The sequence below is a fragment of the Erithacus rubecula genome (assembly GCF_903797595.1).
Source record: "Erithacus rubecula genome assembly, chromosome: 4".
NCBI lineage: Eukaryota > Metazoa > Chordata > Aves > Passeriformes > Muscicapidae > Erithacus > Erithacus rubecula.
Window position 1 is genome coordinate 8769127 of NC_136686.1, and position 17804 is coordinate 8786930.

Consider the following 17804-nt stretch of genomic DNA (forward strand, 5'->3'; position numbering starts at 1 on the left):
ACCCTAATCTCTCCTCATTATTTCTGGTTCCCATGGTTCAGAATCACCTTGGCAGTCCCCTCTTCATTTTCTAGACACTGTGCTTTTCATCTGAGGAACCTTGGGACTGACTGAAGAACCAGAGTGCTCAGCAATGCTGAGAAGAACAATTACTCCCTCTGATCTGCTGGCCATAGAGGCCACTATGCTGTTTGCCTTATTTGCAATGAAAATGCATCATAACTCATTTCCAAATTTGGCATTTGGCAGCAATCATCCTATCCCATGGCTTCCCCATAAATGTTCTGTTCAGCCAGCTGCTTCCCAGACTACACTGCTGCAAGGAGCTGATCTGCATGGGCACAGAACTTAATGTTTACTCTCAATGAACTTCATGAGCTTTCTGTTAGACAAATCTCAGGCTTTCCAAGACCCAGCTGAATTGAATTTTCTCACTTAATGCACTGAACTCTCTCTGGTGCCAATATAATGTGATCTGTAACTTTGCTCCAGCTGCATTCCATCTCACCATCTAAGTAATTAATAGAGAGGTGACATCACTGGCCCAATCCTCACATGCCACTTCTTATTTGTCTTCACTGAGACACCGAGCCATGCAAGACTACACTCTGAACTCCTGGGCTAGTGCATTCACAACTTCTCTGGGCAACCTATGCCCATGCCTCACCACCCTCACAGCAAAGAATTTATCCACCAATATGCCCACATCTACATATTTGGTCATTTACTTATAAAAGGCATTCAGGTTTGTCAAATACTTTGTGCCTCTGGCACATTTGGGTCAACTATTCTTGATTATCTTCTCATTGTTCTCACATTTGGAAACAAATTCCCTGGAGACACTATACACAATATTTCTAGGAATTGCAGAAGGCTGACTAGCCCTGAACTACCCTTCTTTCTCTTCTTAAAAAGATGAGTGTAATAAATAAAGCCTTTCCCTAGTTTTCAGGAACCTCTCAGATATACTTTCACAGAGAATTGAAGCTGCAGAATTGCAATTGCATCACCTATGTCTTTCAGCATCCTACCATCAACCCCAACCAGTGTGAGGGATTTGGACATAGCCAGCTTTTAAAAATAGTTCTGAGTAGTAAAATATTCTGTTTCCTGTGCTGCACTGCTTATTTAAGTTCTCCGAGGCAATCTCTGCTTTTGCATAAAACTGTATTTGGAACAAGAATGTATCATTTCTCTTGCTTGGTGGAACAAATTGCAAGACAGGCCACCTCTTGCCCATGCACTCAATCCCAAACTGCTTGGGCTGTGAGGACATAGCATTTATCACCACCCCATCCTTATAAAATAGGAAAGGGCTCTACCCTCAAGCTCCATGGGCAGCTATCTACCAAGAAGTGCTTCTCACAACTAGACAGTGATATTAAAAACAGGAGAACCCAAATATTCAGAGCAATACCCTCAAAATACTGAGAACAGAGAGCTAAGAAATACCCACAGCACAAAAAAAACCAACAAAACTTTCAACACTTCCCTTAGTTGGTATCTCCAAAGTAACTGAAGGAATGAAGAAAAAGACTAACTCACCTTTCTGACACATGACCTTAAGCTTACTTAATAGGACTAAAATAACTACATTCCACACGGATTCTGCTAGGATGTGGTTCCCTCAGGGGAACAGCAGAGACCCAGTGAGACCCCCCTTCACTGACATTAAAGAATCTCACTGCTGTCTTGACAGATCTGCCAGGCTATCTTCCTGAATGCTCAGTGCAAGACTGCTACCTACCCTTTCCTTTGACTTTACCAGGGTCCTACAATCTGCTGCAGACTTGTCACTACTTGTTTCTGAGCTGAGAAACTGGAGGACCCAAGTGCTGTCCAAAGGCAGCATTTCCAGAGGTCCTCAGACAAAGCCCACTGTGCAGTTGCCAATTCGCAGCATTCAGAACAAAAGAAGGAAGCCCTTTCCACCAGTTCTTGAACCATGAATTTTTTGAACACTGCTCTCTACTCCATGTGTTTAGACAATGCACACACTGTGCTACAGGTTCCCAGGATGGGTCAGGCTGAAGGGACCACAGAGGGTCACTGGTGCCACCTCCCTGCTCCAGCAGGGCCATCCCAGAGCACAGGGCATAGGATTGTGTCCAGACAATTCTGGAATATCCCAGTGAGGAGGCTCCACACCCTCTCTGGTCTCTGTTCAGTGCCCAGGCAAGAAGTTGTGGCTCCTATTAGTGGAACCCCCTGGGCTCAGTCCCTGCCCATGGCTCTGGTGCCATTGCTGGGCCCTGGAGCAGAGCCTGGCCCTGCTCTGCCCCTCCCTGCACACAGGGACACCCAGAGCTCAGGGCCCCTCTCAGCTGGGGCTCCTCTCCAGCCTGGACAGCCCCAGCTCCCTCAGCCTTTCCCTGGCACAGATGCTCCAGGCCCTGAATCATCTCTGCAGCCTCTGCTGGCCCCGCTCCAGGAGCTCCCTGTCCCTGCTGTGCTGCTGATCCCAGAGCTGGACACAGCTCTCCAGATGTGCCTCCAGGGCTGGACAGAGTTAATCTCAAGATCTTTGTTAACAGTGAAGTGGAAGTGCAAAGCACTGCCTTGCTCCTCTTCATTCAACCCATGTCACACTGGCAGACCTTTGTATCTGATTCCAAATCTACCATGCTTACTTACTTTTCAAATACTTTGTACCACTTATTATCCCTCGTGTGCTTTGCTATGTTCCCTTTGCTTTCCAATACTAATGCCATTTTCTCTTACAAAGAGAATGCACATCTCCAATGAGCGTGCAAGTAAACACAAAGTGCAGACTTAACAGGACCACTAAAATCAATATTTTCTGACCGAAAACATTCTCAAGAGGACAGAGACCACACCACCTATGGCCCAGCTTATCTTGTTCTTCTGGCATGCAGTCCTGGTGGAGAAATATTAGTAAAACTTTCATGTTTATGCTAAAACATCTCTTTGCAATATATTAAAGAAATTATTTAATTAATGAAGAAATACTCAAAACATAAACAAAAACCCCAAATCCAAACCAAACCAAACCAAAGAAAAATAAAGAGTTCTGCAGTTATAGACTTACAACTTATGAATAGGAGAACAATGAAAACAGAAATTTATATATTTTACCCTAACAGTGCACTCAGATCAGAATTTGCTTTTTAAAGGAATGATGGTAAATCTCCATAAAATATGAAACACATGGCATTTTAAAAAGCTATGGCAATGAAGTATGACCTTTTCATCACATCCTTACTCTATTTTCTTAATCTTCCTGAACTTTCAAACCAATTATCAAATAGATGCAGCATCTCTATTAGTGCAAGTGGAACTTCCTTGTTTGCTAAGATTTTTGCACAGCACTGCACAGAATAAAAACCCATCTACCTATGGGACACTCCAGTGAAAAGCCTGTAAATGATTTAAAGGGAGCTGCTGCTAGCAATTATGAGCACTTTATATAAAAAGCATCTCAGGATATTTTGGGCAATATACTTTGAATGGAAAGAACATAAGGTTGCACATAGCAGGTAGGATTTTTGAAGTCTGAAAGACAGAAAAAAAAGTGCAAGGAAGTGCCCATTTTATTTGATAAATGAATCAGCAGTACTGGGTGGTATTTTTACAAATCTGCATGGAGGCAAGCACCAAATGCTGCCAATGCTACTCTAGAGTGATAATACAGACAACACACTGAAAATTATGCATTTAAAGTATAAATTGATATGAGGACTTGCACGCATTTCACAAACCAAATCCTACTGTCGTAATTCCAAAAATCAGATGTAATAAATCCAGCTTACTCTTCTTGAGAGGAGGCAAGGTACAAGTTTCCTGCTCTGTATCTAGGAATGCTATGAGACCTACTTCTAGAATTCCACTTTTTATTTAAGGGTTCACAGTCACAATCACATTAGTCACACTCAGTGTAGGCGTATGTAGAAACTAAGAGAACTACTCTCTTTGAAGGCACCCTGCCATTTAATGAAAGACTTACAGTATTGTGACTGTTTTAACATTTTGAACACATGAACCTCAGATCAGAAACAAGCTCCTGGGAAGGGCTCCACATCACCTTACTTCATCTCCCAGAACAAGACTTACCTAGGCTTCCAGAGAAATGAAATGTTAGTGACAAAAAGAGGAGTTGGGCTTTGTTAAATGCAGATTATGTCACTTCAAAAGACAAGAACTTCCCCATCTTCAAGGATGCAATCTACAGTCAGCAATGGAATCTCTGGCACTATTATTTTTATTTTTTTCAACATGCTTATCAAATTTTTAAGGTTAAATACCAACAGCTAGATGTGCCAACCTACAACCTTTAAGACTGGAAGTTTGAAATCATATTGAATGTCAAGAGCAAAGTAACCTGTCCTCCTGTGTCGTATCAGCATCCTGGGCTGGGGGAATTCTGGCCTTCCAGAAAAGGTGACAAATATGTTTAGTATTAATGCAACTTCAGCCTGTTGATCATTCACCAGCTGAGGGATGACTATTGAAACACAAATATTCATTACTTGAAAACAAATGCTGCAGTAAATGTAGCATTGACAGGCAAAAATTTCCAAGAGGAACCTGAGAATTAAGACACATCCCTCCCGTCCAAGTAAAATAGTATGAGCAGCTAATGCATCTGTAGGCTGTGACTGACTTGCTGTCAGATCACAGTTTAGTTTTGCATATGTGGTTGTTTCAACAGCATTACTCTGTTGGCAGAGTCCAGAGATCTCATCTTTAAAATATGGGTGGGTTGTCATCATCTGGAAAGCACACAGTTCCACCTTCTCCTTGATCTGCTTGCTGCGAACTCTTTGTGGAGAAGTTTATCAGCTGTAAGCAATGCCTTATCAGTCCCTGAGGCAGCCAAAGCAATAGGCCTTCCCCTCGGTGAAAAACTGAGCACTCCCAATGGCAGGAAAACAATCTCAGCTGTATATGGGCCAATACAAACATCCAGCAGAAAAAAAATGCTGGGCCAAAACACCTGAGGCCCCATGCATGGAGCATTCCAGTACCAGGTACTGATACTTCTCCACAGGATCAGCTAATTTGGACCCTGTAGCAAGCAGCAGAATGCCAGATTTGAGACAGGTGCCTGTAAAAGCACTGATTTTAGTGTAAATACAGACAGCTTTAGAACATGCTGAACATGGGTTCAATTCTACTCTGAGCCAAAGAGATTAATACAGTCAGCAGTCTGCCTGACACTGCAGAGGAATGAGGGGGCAGGAACAGGCTAAACCAAAGGTGAAGTGATACACCTCTGGCAGGAAATGAGTCATTGTGGACACAGCCTGAGCTCTCCCAGCTTAGAGAATGGACAGCAGAACCAGGCAAAAGAACAAACCCAAATGCCTGGGAAATAGGGGAACTGAGAAAATATAACTGAGAAACAAATCAAGGATCCAGGACTTCCTATCAAACATTATGTTGTCTAGAGTACCTAAAAACCTTAAATTCAACTACAGTAGAAACCCACTGGCTGCTTTGAGGATGCACAGGACAAGGCAGTAGTCACTGAACATAAATGTAAGAATAAAGAAAAATTAAAACCATAGTGAGACAGTGTAATGGCAAATGTTATTGGTTATCTGCAGAACCACAAAGGTTTTCCACTGAGCTGGCAGGTTTGAGTACTGCATCTGGATGCAAGATTTGATGGTTACTTTACTACACACAGAAGAGCATGGCATAGACACCCTGGTAACCCCTGGGCTCCTCACCCTCTCCTCTGTGCAAGTGTCATCAACTGTATTCAGATGCAAAGAAAGGCTCAAAGAAGTGCAGAGGGGACCACTGACATTTTGCTCTGTAATAGGAACGCATTGCTCTGGAATATCTAATAAAGATAGCAGCAATGAGGACGCAAAGGTCATAGGTAGAAACCAGTGTCATTCAACATCTCTAACCTCTTGACCTGGGATTTCACTTTTTCCTGCAGGAGGGCTCCACAGGGAAGTAGAAGCAGGATGACATCACAGCAATTACGTACATTACTGGAGAAAGCATCACAGGGCATGTAAAGAGCTAGGCTGAGAAGTTCCAGCTGCAGTCACAGGAATAAAGAAGAATCTACTGCACACGCTGCATGGCTATCAGAGCTCTGAGGCTGCATAAACAGATCTTTTATCACACAAGCAAGCAGCTTGTTTCTTTTCAAACTGCAGGATCATAAGTAGAGCAGCAAGGATGCAGTTATATGAGCTGAGGGTTAACTAAGGATGTAATTCTGTCTTTCACATTCAATTTAGGAATGTGAATACATTTCACATGAGTTTGGGTGTCTTATTAATGGCCTGAGGACCAATAGACTCAGCCTCTTCAACAATTTTTTGTCCAACAAACAGTTGAGTCCTTTACAGCAATGACATTTAATTCACTAGCCAAAGGAAATCTAGAAGCAGTCCTGGACTGTGACGTTCCCCTTGACTTAAAGCTAGAAGCAATGAATAAGCTGATGTCAGTATATGCAATAGTTTTGCTAAGGGCTCCTTCTGTAACAACATTTCACTCTCAAAATTGTCCTTAAAATTAAGTTTAAACAGAATCATGCCATGCATTTCAGACCAACAGATAACAAAAATAAAAGAGCTCTGTGAGCATGTACTACATCAGAAAGTGCTTTATGTCAGGGAGGCAAGTCCTTTTATCTCTCTCTCCCCCCACTCACCCTCACAACAGAGCACTTCTGAAACTCCTCCACTGTATACCCACAGCTCAAGTATGGGACTGCAGAAGAAGCCTATTAATTTTTACAATTTTTACAAAGGAAGATTTTTAATACTAACGTCCAACAAGACCACGTGTTCGTGAATAAGCAGTGACAGGTGGAAAAGCAGATGGTTTAGAAAAGATTTGTGGCAGTCCCTGGCTGCACCATCCTAGAAGCTCCACAGGGTACTGGCAGAAGTGGTTTCTTTCCTTTTCTTTCCTTACTCAGCAGCTGATCTCTAGTTGCCATAAAGGCAGGAAAGGACAGGCAAAACTCTCTCGTGTTCTTCATCCCAACTCCAAACTGCTTTTACCTCTCTGTAGAAGCCCAGCTGAACACAAGTCTAGGCTTGTCACCCTAGGCTGAGCAGCTGGACACTAACCTGACATGAGACACAAACTCACCCTCGTGTTTGCTGGCCCCAGCCAGGACCAAAGTGGGCAGAACTCTGGGGTTTGACAGTCACTCACCACAGACCACGACCACTTTCCTTCTGACCACAGCAGAGGATGGTACCTAAGAGAGAACATCATGGAACACTCCAGTGCTGAACTCTGGCACACACACCTGCCCAGATCAGGGCTCTGCTCAAAGCACCAGCACCTCTTTCTGAAGGCCCTAGTGGTGAAGGAGACACCTCAGACGCTGCAACCCTGCACAGCCAAACTTTGACAGTGAATAACTTCATGTCAATTAATCATAGAGCAACATTGCAATGGGAGCACAGCCATTCACATTACATCTCAAAACCCCATTACTTCATGTGTAAAAAACAGCAGTGACAGAAAAATGTATTTCCAATGAGTACTGTGTGTTCGTCCAAGCCTATGTTGATTGCTACAGACAGGACCTTCTCCAAGGTACTGCTATTTATGCCCAGGGAACAAGGACCCAGCAGTGACGAAGAGACAGCGCGAGCATCACGCCGGTGTTTTGGGCACGCTGCCTCAGCAGGGGCACAGCACCAGCTCCAGGCAGCTGGAACTGTCCTCTGAGCTGTCACTGCACACCTAAAAAGATGACTCAGACAATTTCTTATTCTGCCAGTGAATCACTACATGGTGCCACCTCTGGCTACTGTCAGAGCCACCTGTAACCATCTCAGCCATTAACTCCACAGTACACTCATTCCAAAGAGCCTTTCAGAACACTGCTCTGCTAATACCCACACATTTTTTGAGTAAATCAGGAATCTCTCTTTCACCATTTACTGAAGTGCAGGGTAGGAACTACACTCCTGAAAAGGCCTGGTACTTTTCCTACACACCATCTCCATTTTTCCTCAGAAGCGGGAGTGATTGGCTCAAAATCAACATTAACACTTATACTTGCTTTACATTTCTTCAAACAATACAACTTCATAGCTTTATAAGAACCTTTTTCTTGTTTATCTATTGCACTGTTTACAAAATTGTAGTCAACTAATTTTCATAGTTTTCATAATTCACCACAGTATCAAAGTAGTTTCTGAAGGAATATTCTAGAGAGAATTTTAACACTACAGTGCAATTATACTCAGCAGCTCCCAAATAAGAAAAGGCCTTTTTGAATCATCTACAGCAAAATAAACCCCCCTTCTTTACATTAAATCAGGGAACCTTTCTTTCCTTCAAACAAATAGGTTTATGGCTTCTTTTAGGAAGGTAAAACAGAAAACAAACAAACAAAAAAGGAGTTGTCAGTCCAGCCAGTCCAAATTTCATACAGCACTGCAGAAACATCACTGAAAACTGAGTCTGCTACAAAGGCAAACACAAGCCATTCAAAACTGGAATCAAAACCTTGTATTTGTTCCCCGTAACACCCCATGGTAAAATTGCCTCTTACCTTTGGACACAATAAAACACAGATCTGGGCTTGGACAAAGGCAAGGCCAAAAGATGGGTTTGGAAATTACACTGTAAGCATCCAGGCTTGAGACCAGTCCTGCCATTCTTGAATGCATTAATCAGCCACAAAGTTTCATATTTTTTTCTGTCAACCCCACAAGACAACCACCTGCTACTCAAAGCAGATATGGAAGATGGATCCTGGTATAGAAGGTTAAAAATTAATTGAAGTATGAGGAAAAACCTATTATAACCACATTTTATGGGCACGGCTGCAACACAATTACATTGTGGAAAGAGAAAAATTAATTGGGAAGGAGAAAACTTTGGAGTCAAACACGGCAGCATAGTTTTGAGGCACAAGATACTTTCTTCTGTGAGCATGGGTGGAAGAACAGAGCCCCATGCAATTTCCAGCCACTTGAAACTGCCTATGCAGAGGTAAACACAAAGAGAAACACATTCAAGCAACTCTTGCAAAACACAGCTAATACAGGCTTAGAACAGAACACAATTATAACTGAATTACAGGTATTTCTGGCAAACCTTCAATATGCCTCATGCTTTAAAAACAAATGTAGCCACAGATTTGAGGGAGAAAGGGTAATTATTCAGTAATTATCAACACAACATTAATTACATGCCTACTTTTATTATTTCACTATGTAAAGACCTAGTTGACTGTAATTTTAATGCTGCATGTCACTCAAAGACAGCTCCATTTTCCAAAGAAAGCCTTAAAACACTATGAAAATAAGAATTTTTAAAAATACCAAAAACGCCACAGACAAAATGTCTGCCTCAGATGGCATTTAAAAATGGGAAAAACAGGTTTACCATTCAAAAACTGAATGGAAAAGGACTGCAATAAAAGCAAAAGCATCTGCTGTAGCTCTGTCTTGAAGGACATGAAGTTTCCTCTTTAGCTCAGTTCATCAGACCCTTGAAGGGTAGGGCTACACAGGTGACTGGAGACAGGCAGACACATCTCCTCCCTCTCCAAACTGGCCACAGAGGAGCCAAATCACATCTGGAGGCTGTGCAGAAGCACCAGCACAGCACCAAGCGAGCTCCTGAGGCTGCTGTGAGGAGGCGAGACCAAGAGCACCATCCCTGCCGTGTTTTAGTCAGGCACTGAGTCACACCCAGGAGCTCATCCAGCTGAAAACCAGGCCAAGAGCAACAGTGAGAGCAGATCTGCATTTGGACAGGAGCAAGAGCCTGGGAATGCACAGCCAGAGGTGCAGCAGCCTGACCCCCTGGCCAGGCAGGAGCCCACATTTAGGGAACAAGGTTTGGAGAGTGCCAGCACAGCCCCACATGGGCACAAGTGAAGATCTCCCAAACCATGACTGCCTTGGTGAAATAGCTGCCTGAGCCAGGGAAGTGAACGTGCTTCAGGATTACCCTTATTTCCAGACACATCTGGTAATGCCTGACTCTTTCCATGACCTACTCCAAGTAATTTAGATACGCTTAATCTCACTGGACAACACTCAAACTTCCATTTCTTAAAGCCTCCTTTGTGGACTCCAGACCCTTAGGGAAACAGAATGCTTTAATTTTTCATAGTGATAATGCAAAATAATGCAACTATAGGACAATGCTAACATTATCCCCTGCAGCTGTTATTGCCAAGATTTTCATCCAAACACAGCAAAAACAAAAAAACACAGAAAGATAAGCAACAGTCCCCAGATGAGTCAAGTACTCATCAGTACAGTTTCTATACCCCAACGAGGTGCTCACATGACTTGTCCCTGTAATAGGTCAAAATAACTTGCTAGTAGGAGAAAATCTGGCAACCTCTTCAGAACTAGGAGCTTTCTATGAAACGTGTTTTTTTCCAATGACAGTCTAATTCTGCAGGCTGCTCCTCTGGAGCAAGGACCTGCACTCTGCCACTGGACTTGAAATCACCAGTACCCAGAAGATTTCTGAAGACAACGACCACTTGTGTTCTCTAGTGCACCATGCAGACAAATGACAGTTTCTGTGCCTTTGGTCCTACTGCCAACAGTTCCTGTCACAATCCTTCTGCCCTGTTATCATCCATGCTGTCCCTGCTAGCACTCCCACACCTTCCCAACTCACCCACCTCCCCAAGACTCAGCTTTGTCTGAATTGACTTTGGGGAAGGTACAAGAAGCTTATCAGTCAAAGCTGTCTACCGTGTTATAGAGCCACAAACTTTGTGCCTCTGTTAAGAGGCCATTTCCTACTATTTTTCTAGCAGCTGATCTCAAGATAATTTTTTCCCAGCTGATATGCTATGGGTTCTATTTACTCAGCCTTTTCTCACATGGTCTTCAAGATGTTTTAAAACTACATTTCCCCACCACTAATTTAAACAAGCCTTGTCAGGGATTAGACTTGAATCCTAAATTGGAAGAACTGAAGAATTTGCAGCTTTGTTACAATATCAGATGCATCCTCAAACATGCTCTAAATATAGTAGAAGGCTGGCCTAAATCTGCTATTGCTTCATGTTTAATTCAGATACCTTTGAGTGAACACATCCCCACCTCCCTCAATTTTCTCATCCCCAATTCTCATCACCTATGCACTGAAATTTACAGTGATTTTAATTTAAACACCCCAAAACACAGAGGAAATGTTTTAAAGCACTGTAGTTTTGCAGAAACAAGTTGTCAGAATAACACAATAAATCTAGAGGTTAAAGCACTACTGTGCAGCAGGGATTTTATAACTTCACTAAAGCAGTATCAGTGCACTTTTTAAACTATGTAGTTCCTCCAAAGAAAAAACAAGTACCTAACTCAGTAATGAACAGAACTTGCACTTTTTTAGTCAAGAACATTATAGTTAATCAGGAAACAATGATGCTTTTGATATGGCAGTGCAAATCAAAACAAACTCCAGCAGGAGATCTCTGTGCCACCAACTTCTTAAGCGGGGATGAAGGTTCCCAGAATGCCAGCACCCACAAAAAGTTACGCTCTAAACTAACAAGCCAAAACAATGTGAGCTTTGGTATTGAAAGTTTCTGGAAGGCCTTACACTTTGTTATGTTTCTGGGGTCATCTAATAGTTCAACCCTACAATTGTTTTAATACAAATTCAAGTGAACCAGGTTTAGAGCTGATACAGACTCTGGAACGCATTTTTCTAGCTTAATAATGACCTCCAGAGATAGCAAATTCTCAGTCTAAATAAAGATGCAAAATTAGCCTTTTGAGTGAATTTATAGTGCAACATTTCTGGGTGAACTCCCATTCAGTTTCACTGCTTCTCCCATAAGACAGTGGTCTGTCATTAGTTATTTGTTTCCCTAGCTATGCCCTTAAAAGGCTCCAAGGCAAACACATAAAAACAAATTATTCTCAGTAACATTACTGAAAAGGACTGTATAAGACAAGACAAGGTCACATGTCTCTGGTTCCCAGAGAACCGAGGATATCCTCACAGGATCCTGTACCAAAATTTGCGTTTGTGGTGCCCTGCGCGTGGGGGGAAGCAAGGATTCCCAGTCATTTCCCAAGCAAGAGACAGAAAACAGCACCAAGGCTCTGAGTAAAGCTCTTTCCTCATATGATTAAAACTCTATTGCTGTCTAATACTACACTTCTATTTAATAAAAGGCAACCCTCCCCCGAAATTAGATCATATCTCCCTTTATTTTTAACAGCATCGCGCTGCCGATGTACCCCAGCCAGAGCCAGCCCTGCGGCAAGGCAGGGCGGGAGCCGCTCGCCACATTCTCCCCTGGCTCACGGGGTCGCACCGCGGCTCCAGCTCGCCCAAGGCAGAGCCCGGGGCCCGGCCCGGTGCCAGGGGCCCGAACCGGCCGCTCCCGGCCCCGCGGTACCGGCCCGGCCCTCCCGGGCATCCTCCCTCTCCAGCGTCGCCTGTTCCTCTCCCTCGCCCCCACATCACCTTCTTGGCTGCTTTCGGGTTTTTTTATTTGCTCCCCTCTGCCGTGCCCCAGCGGGTTATTACCTTCAACTGCCGCTTCTCAGACCAATTCCTGTTTCCAAAGCGCTGCCCCCCACCTTCCCCAGCACGCAAGCAACTACCGGCAAAGAAGAGGAGGAGGAAGAGAGAGGGGAAAAAAAAAAAAAAAAAAAAAAAAAAAAAAAAAAAGCCCAAATAAAATGAACAAACCTCTGGTGGTGCTCCGGGTGTGACAGTGTGTATCCGGCCGGGGGAGGAGGCAGGCGGGGAACAGCAGCGCCTGCCCCGCTGCTCGGAGCGCGGACCGGGGGAGGATGCGCGCCCGCCCGGGTGCGGAGCGGGGCCGGCCGGCTCGGCGCCGCGGGCTCTGCAGCGGGAGCCGCGGGCACGGCCGGGCCGGCAGAGCGGGGCAGCGTCGGCAGCGCTCGGGCCCGCGAGCCCCCGCCTCAGGCCGCCCCTCAGCTGAGGGGCACAGGCGCGTTGGGCGACCCGGCCGTTCCCCGCCGCGGCCGTGCCGCAGGAGCTGCGGGCACGCCGCGCCAGCAATGCAGGAACGAGAAGAGGCTCCCGCTCTCCCTTCCCTTCTCCCTCCCGGAGAGCTCCCCTCCTTACCGGGCTGCCGGGGCTCCTCTGCTGCCTGCGGGCTCGCTGCGGCCGGAGCGACTGGCGGCGGCTCCTCCTCAGCGCCTCTCCGAGCCCCTTCCCCACCCTGGTCCTCCCCCGCCCCGCCTGCGCTGTGAGCCGCCGGCCGGGAATGCGGGCAGCGCGGCCGGGCCGCGCCGGGCTCCGCAGGCAGGGAGGGCGGGGGAGCCCCGAACGCTCCTCAGTCTGTGCTGGACGCGCAGGGCGAGGGTCCCTCGGCTGTCCTCCAAACTTATTGCACCTCCTCACGCTCTTCAGCTCGCTGCAGAATTTACGGCTGCGATTAAAATGACTACGAAGAATGTTGTGCACAGAAAGAGAGTTATAAAATAGGCATATTAAGTTAATTACGCAATTTGTCTTGTAAGCGTTAGGGAAAAAACGAGATACGCGGCATACATGCTCAGCCCGGAATAACTGCTTTTGCCACCAATATTAATTCTCTCGCTTTGGCAATAGAAGATACACCTTCAGATCTTTTCAAGTCAGCATCAGAATCAGCAAGATGTAACGTTTTTAAAGTCTCTTATTACACTTACAGCATGTACGAATATTAATCAATTACACCTGTGGGTCAGAGTAGGGTCGTACAGATCTCTGCAGGCAATTCACCCCACAGAAATGGGTGTGATGTAGAGCACCTTGCCTTCATAATTCAGGCAGATGAAAGAAAAGCTTTTCCTTCTCCAATACACAGGTGCTGTCACAATGGTTTGGAGCACTCAACAGGGGAGTGGAAGCTGTTTCAATTTCATTTTTGCATTTACAAGGAAAAACAATCTACAGCTTCTTTTATAGTTGGACTCGGTGATCTTAAGGGTCTTTTCCAACCTCTGTGATTCCAGCAAAGGAGTTTCAGATTTCATTCACTGGAAATGTAGCAGGAGGAAACTTACAAGGGAAGAAACCACAGGATGTGGTGGAGGAGGCCCCAGCTGTCTGCAGAAAGTGACTGATGGTTGCTGAGATGGTTCTGAGTAAACAGTTTTGGTTGCCTGCATCACAGGCATATTCTTTAACATAAACATTTGCCTTGACAGGCTGGCCAGGCTCTGTTGAGACTGAAAAGGCCATACCTGAATTGATGGTGACTGTTTGACACCAAAATGAGGAACAAGTAGACAAAGAAGTGAATTAAAATGACAGTCAGTGAGGGGTGCCTTTGTTCAAAGACCGTGATCTTGCTGTTTGAAAACAAACCAGATGGAAAGGTTTTTGGAAGCCCAGAATGAGAGAGAACTATTGCAAGTGTTATCTTTTAGGACACCAAATAAAGAGCTTGATAAGCATCAGTTCCTTCAGAAACTCTTCAAAGAGACATTGGAGACATACAAATCTGCAAACTTAGAGAAATTCCTTTGGGAAATTTCCAGCAAGTAGGCAGGCTAGAAGAACAGTTCCTAACTGAGAACCAATTAGAACATTAGATTGCTTATGTGTCAGAGTCGGTTCATGACAGCTTCCCAGAAATCTCTAGGAAAAAAAAAAAAAAGCTGAGAGCATGATTTGATTAAGGAGATGAAGAAACATCAGGGAATTGTGCCAACCTGAGGAGGCTGCCCTTTGAACCCAGGAAATGAAGGTAGCAGTGAAGCTCTCAAATGTGTCAAGGGCTGGGGAGAATGTGAAGGCTTCAGCTTGAGAAGCAATAATAATCTGCCTGAAGCCTTGTAGGAGTTTGTGGGACAAAAGTTTTACATGCTTTTTTGGAATGAGACAGACAAAGATGAGCTGCATGAACAGAGCATGAAGTCAAAACATCTGCAGGTTCCTCTAAAGAGTATGCAAGTAGTTTGATACACTGAGAAATATGCTACAGGTCCTCCAAACTCATTCTGGAGCATCTATTTTTTTGTTGGTTTTTTTTTAAATTTCATTTAATTAAAAGATAAGCTTTCCTTGGCTCCTTCCCAGATGTCAGTTTTTCTCTGAATTCTTGCCAATGCAAGCAATTCAATCTTGGTGAGGTAGTCACTCTGAGCAAAGCAATCATTTTTCCATTAAGCATCCAGAGGGGAAAAGAAATGCAAAAGTAATTAACCTTGATTTTTTTTCCCCCAGAAATTTCTACCTGTAGCTTTGCAAAATAGCAGCTTGACCTATGAGATTTGTGTCTTCTTCAAGGATGGCAAAAAAGAACAATAAGAAGTCAAATGCAATAACTATTTAGTTTATTCTAAGCAGAAAATCATATCTCTATAAAAATGATTTTTACCTACCACTTACTCCTACTTATGGCTGCCCAGCTTGAGTAATCTGAGGGGTTGAACTGAAATCTTTTTTACATAATGCTTACTTAGCAACAAAATGTTAAATGGGCAACTGTTATCTCTATGGCTTCCAATACATTTCCTGTATTTCTGATTTAGCAAGTCAACTTGCCCTCTAAACTTTTCTCCAATTGGGTTGTTCCTCTGGATTTGGAAAGGGTATATCTTCTGCAGTTTTTAGATGCCCCAGACTAAATGATTCCATGATTCTCTCATACAGACCAAGTGAAGCAAACTGAAGTATAAAGGAAGATGTTGATGGTTTTTGAATCATCTATTAGACAAATTCTAAAATTATGATTAATGGAGTGCAATATATTGAAGAGTTATAAAGGAGTCAAACTCCAAACAGAATATTAATTGACACATATTGCAAACATGTTTTAAAAAATCGTTTTGCTACTGATAAATATTTATTTCTTTTTCCTTGTGAGAGGGAGGGAATTAATTAAGTAATGTTGCTTTTATTTTCTTAATACAAGGAATTCACATTTCACAGTTCCACTTTTTTTTCCAATGATGTGTTAGTTTTCAGCCAAGGTACAGGTGAAGATTAGGGACTCCTAGAAGAAAATTTAAAAAGAAAGCCTACAATTAATGCAATTAATATTTAAAAGTAAGAAGATGTTATTAATAGATCTTGTCATCTGTCAGCCCGATCAAGTTGTATCAAACCTGATGTTTGTGATGAAGGAAGATCATAGCTATGCATGGAAATCTGCCAGAGAGACTTTGGACAGGTTGATTTCTTAAATAACAGTAATTTAACTGACTTACAGCTTCCTCATGTGGACATAATATCTGAGGTGAAAGAGAATGTGGCAAGTTGTTGAATGCAAATTAAAAAAAATTAAAAAATACAAATGTTGATTTTTTTATAAAAGGATCCTACTAGTGCAAGTACTGTGGTGCACAGAGGGCTCTGCTCCCAGGGAATAAGGGACAGGCAAGAGGAAACAGCCTCAAGTTGCACCAGGGGAGGTTTAGATGGGATAGCAGGGAAAATTTCCTCACTGAAATGGTTATCAAACATTGGCACAGGCTACCCAGGGCTGTGGTGGAGTCACTATCCCTAGAAGTCTTAAAAAACATGTAGATGTGGCACTTGAGGATGTGGGTTAGTGGTGGTCTTGGCAGTGCTGGGTTAATGGTCTTTAAAGGTTGATGATCTTTATAGGTCCTTTCCAACCAAAACCATTCCATAATTCTGTGCTTTGGAATTCCTTGCTGCTTTTCACCAATTTCACCAGCAGCACTGAGTGCTGAGTAACCAGCAGTGAAATGTCATAGTGCTGCAAATAATTAGTTAAATATCTCATGTTTTCAGGTCAAATTATGCCTAAACAAATAACAGTCTGTGTGTGTCTGAAGTGCCTCACTTCACAAAATGCCAAGCAACTTTGCATTAAGTGACTGATGCCAGACACAAATAGGCTCCTTGTCACAAGTTTTAATCTTGCTTTTTTAACCATAGACCTTACAACGTTTGTGCTGTAATCTTTCAACTTTTTAATGGGAATCCAAAGGTAGATTGGTTATTTCCTGATTGGCTGATCTCTAAACCTGTAAATCTACACCTGTGAGCAGTTTTCTGCTATGGCAATTTTTTTTCATTTTTTTAAATCTGTATCCAAAACAGTTTGATCTGGAAATGAGGGCAGAAATGTGAGCTGAGAGCATCCCATATTTCCTATATTTCAGAAATGAAAACCTTACAGAAGTCAAGCAAAACCCAGTCCTGGGGTATGCATTTACAAGACTTTCATTTTATTGGTTTTGCCCATCCCAGAGTACAATTAGAGAAATATTACCATGAGAGAATGCCTAGTAGTATTTTGCAGAAAGTCAGAAATGTACACTACGTTTTCTGAAGGCACTTGATTTTTTAATATATATGAGATCATGCTATCCATTATTCCCCATTGATGTCTGGCCTATGATATTCCAGATATTCCTTGAGAATACTAGAGAAAGTGCAGACACCTTGGCAGCCCCTCTAAAGAAAGCACAAACCCAGTTTATTCATAAAATTACCACAGAATATTGTATCATCATAATAATAAGCTACAATATACAGCTTGTTACTTCTACATCTCATTTGGTAGTGTTAATTTTTTACAAGTGCAAATGTTTTGTCTTTTTGCATTTGGACAGCAAAGGCTCTTCCTTCAGATCTTTTCAGTTCCTTACTGACATTTCTTCCTGATACAATGGTAAATATCATTAATTAATTATGAGATTTTGGGCTCCAAAACACTTTAATAAGTTCCAGAACAAATATCTGTGCCATGATCTACTGTACAGGAATTCACCTATTTCTGACTACTTCTAGAAGCACAGCAAGCTTTGAAAGAAGATTTTTTTTTGTTTGCTGAATTTTTTTACATCTCATGCAATGTAAAAAAGACTGAAGTGAAATTGAGACAGCAACTAGAGTAAAAGAGAATCAAGAGAAAAAAGAGCAAC

The 17804-nt window shown here is 43.1% G+C and overlaps 1 protein-coding gene across 3 annotated transcripts in view; it reads right to left on the minus strand.

Moving 5' to 3' along the window:
- Positions 1-13223, minus strand: part of FAR2 (fatty acyl-CoA reductase 2) — a 120124-nt gene extending 106901 nt beyond the window's left edge. Inside the window, exons 1-2 of one of the 3 annotated variants that reach the window (XM_079303790.1) lie at positions 13039-13223; positions 12472-12544 (exon numbers count right to left, since the gene is read on the minus strand). The gene's annotated coding sequence lies outside the window, so the exon portion shown is untranslated. Of the gene's footprint in view, positions 1-12471; positions 12545-12636; positions 12880-13038 lie in introns of those variants that run through there. The other 2 variants (XM_079303789.1, XM_079303791.1) reach the window with 2 other exon arrangements.
- Between the last annotated feature and the right edge of the window lie 4581 nt (positions 13224-17804).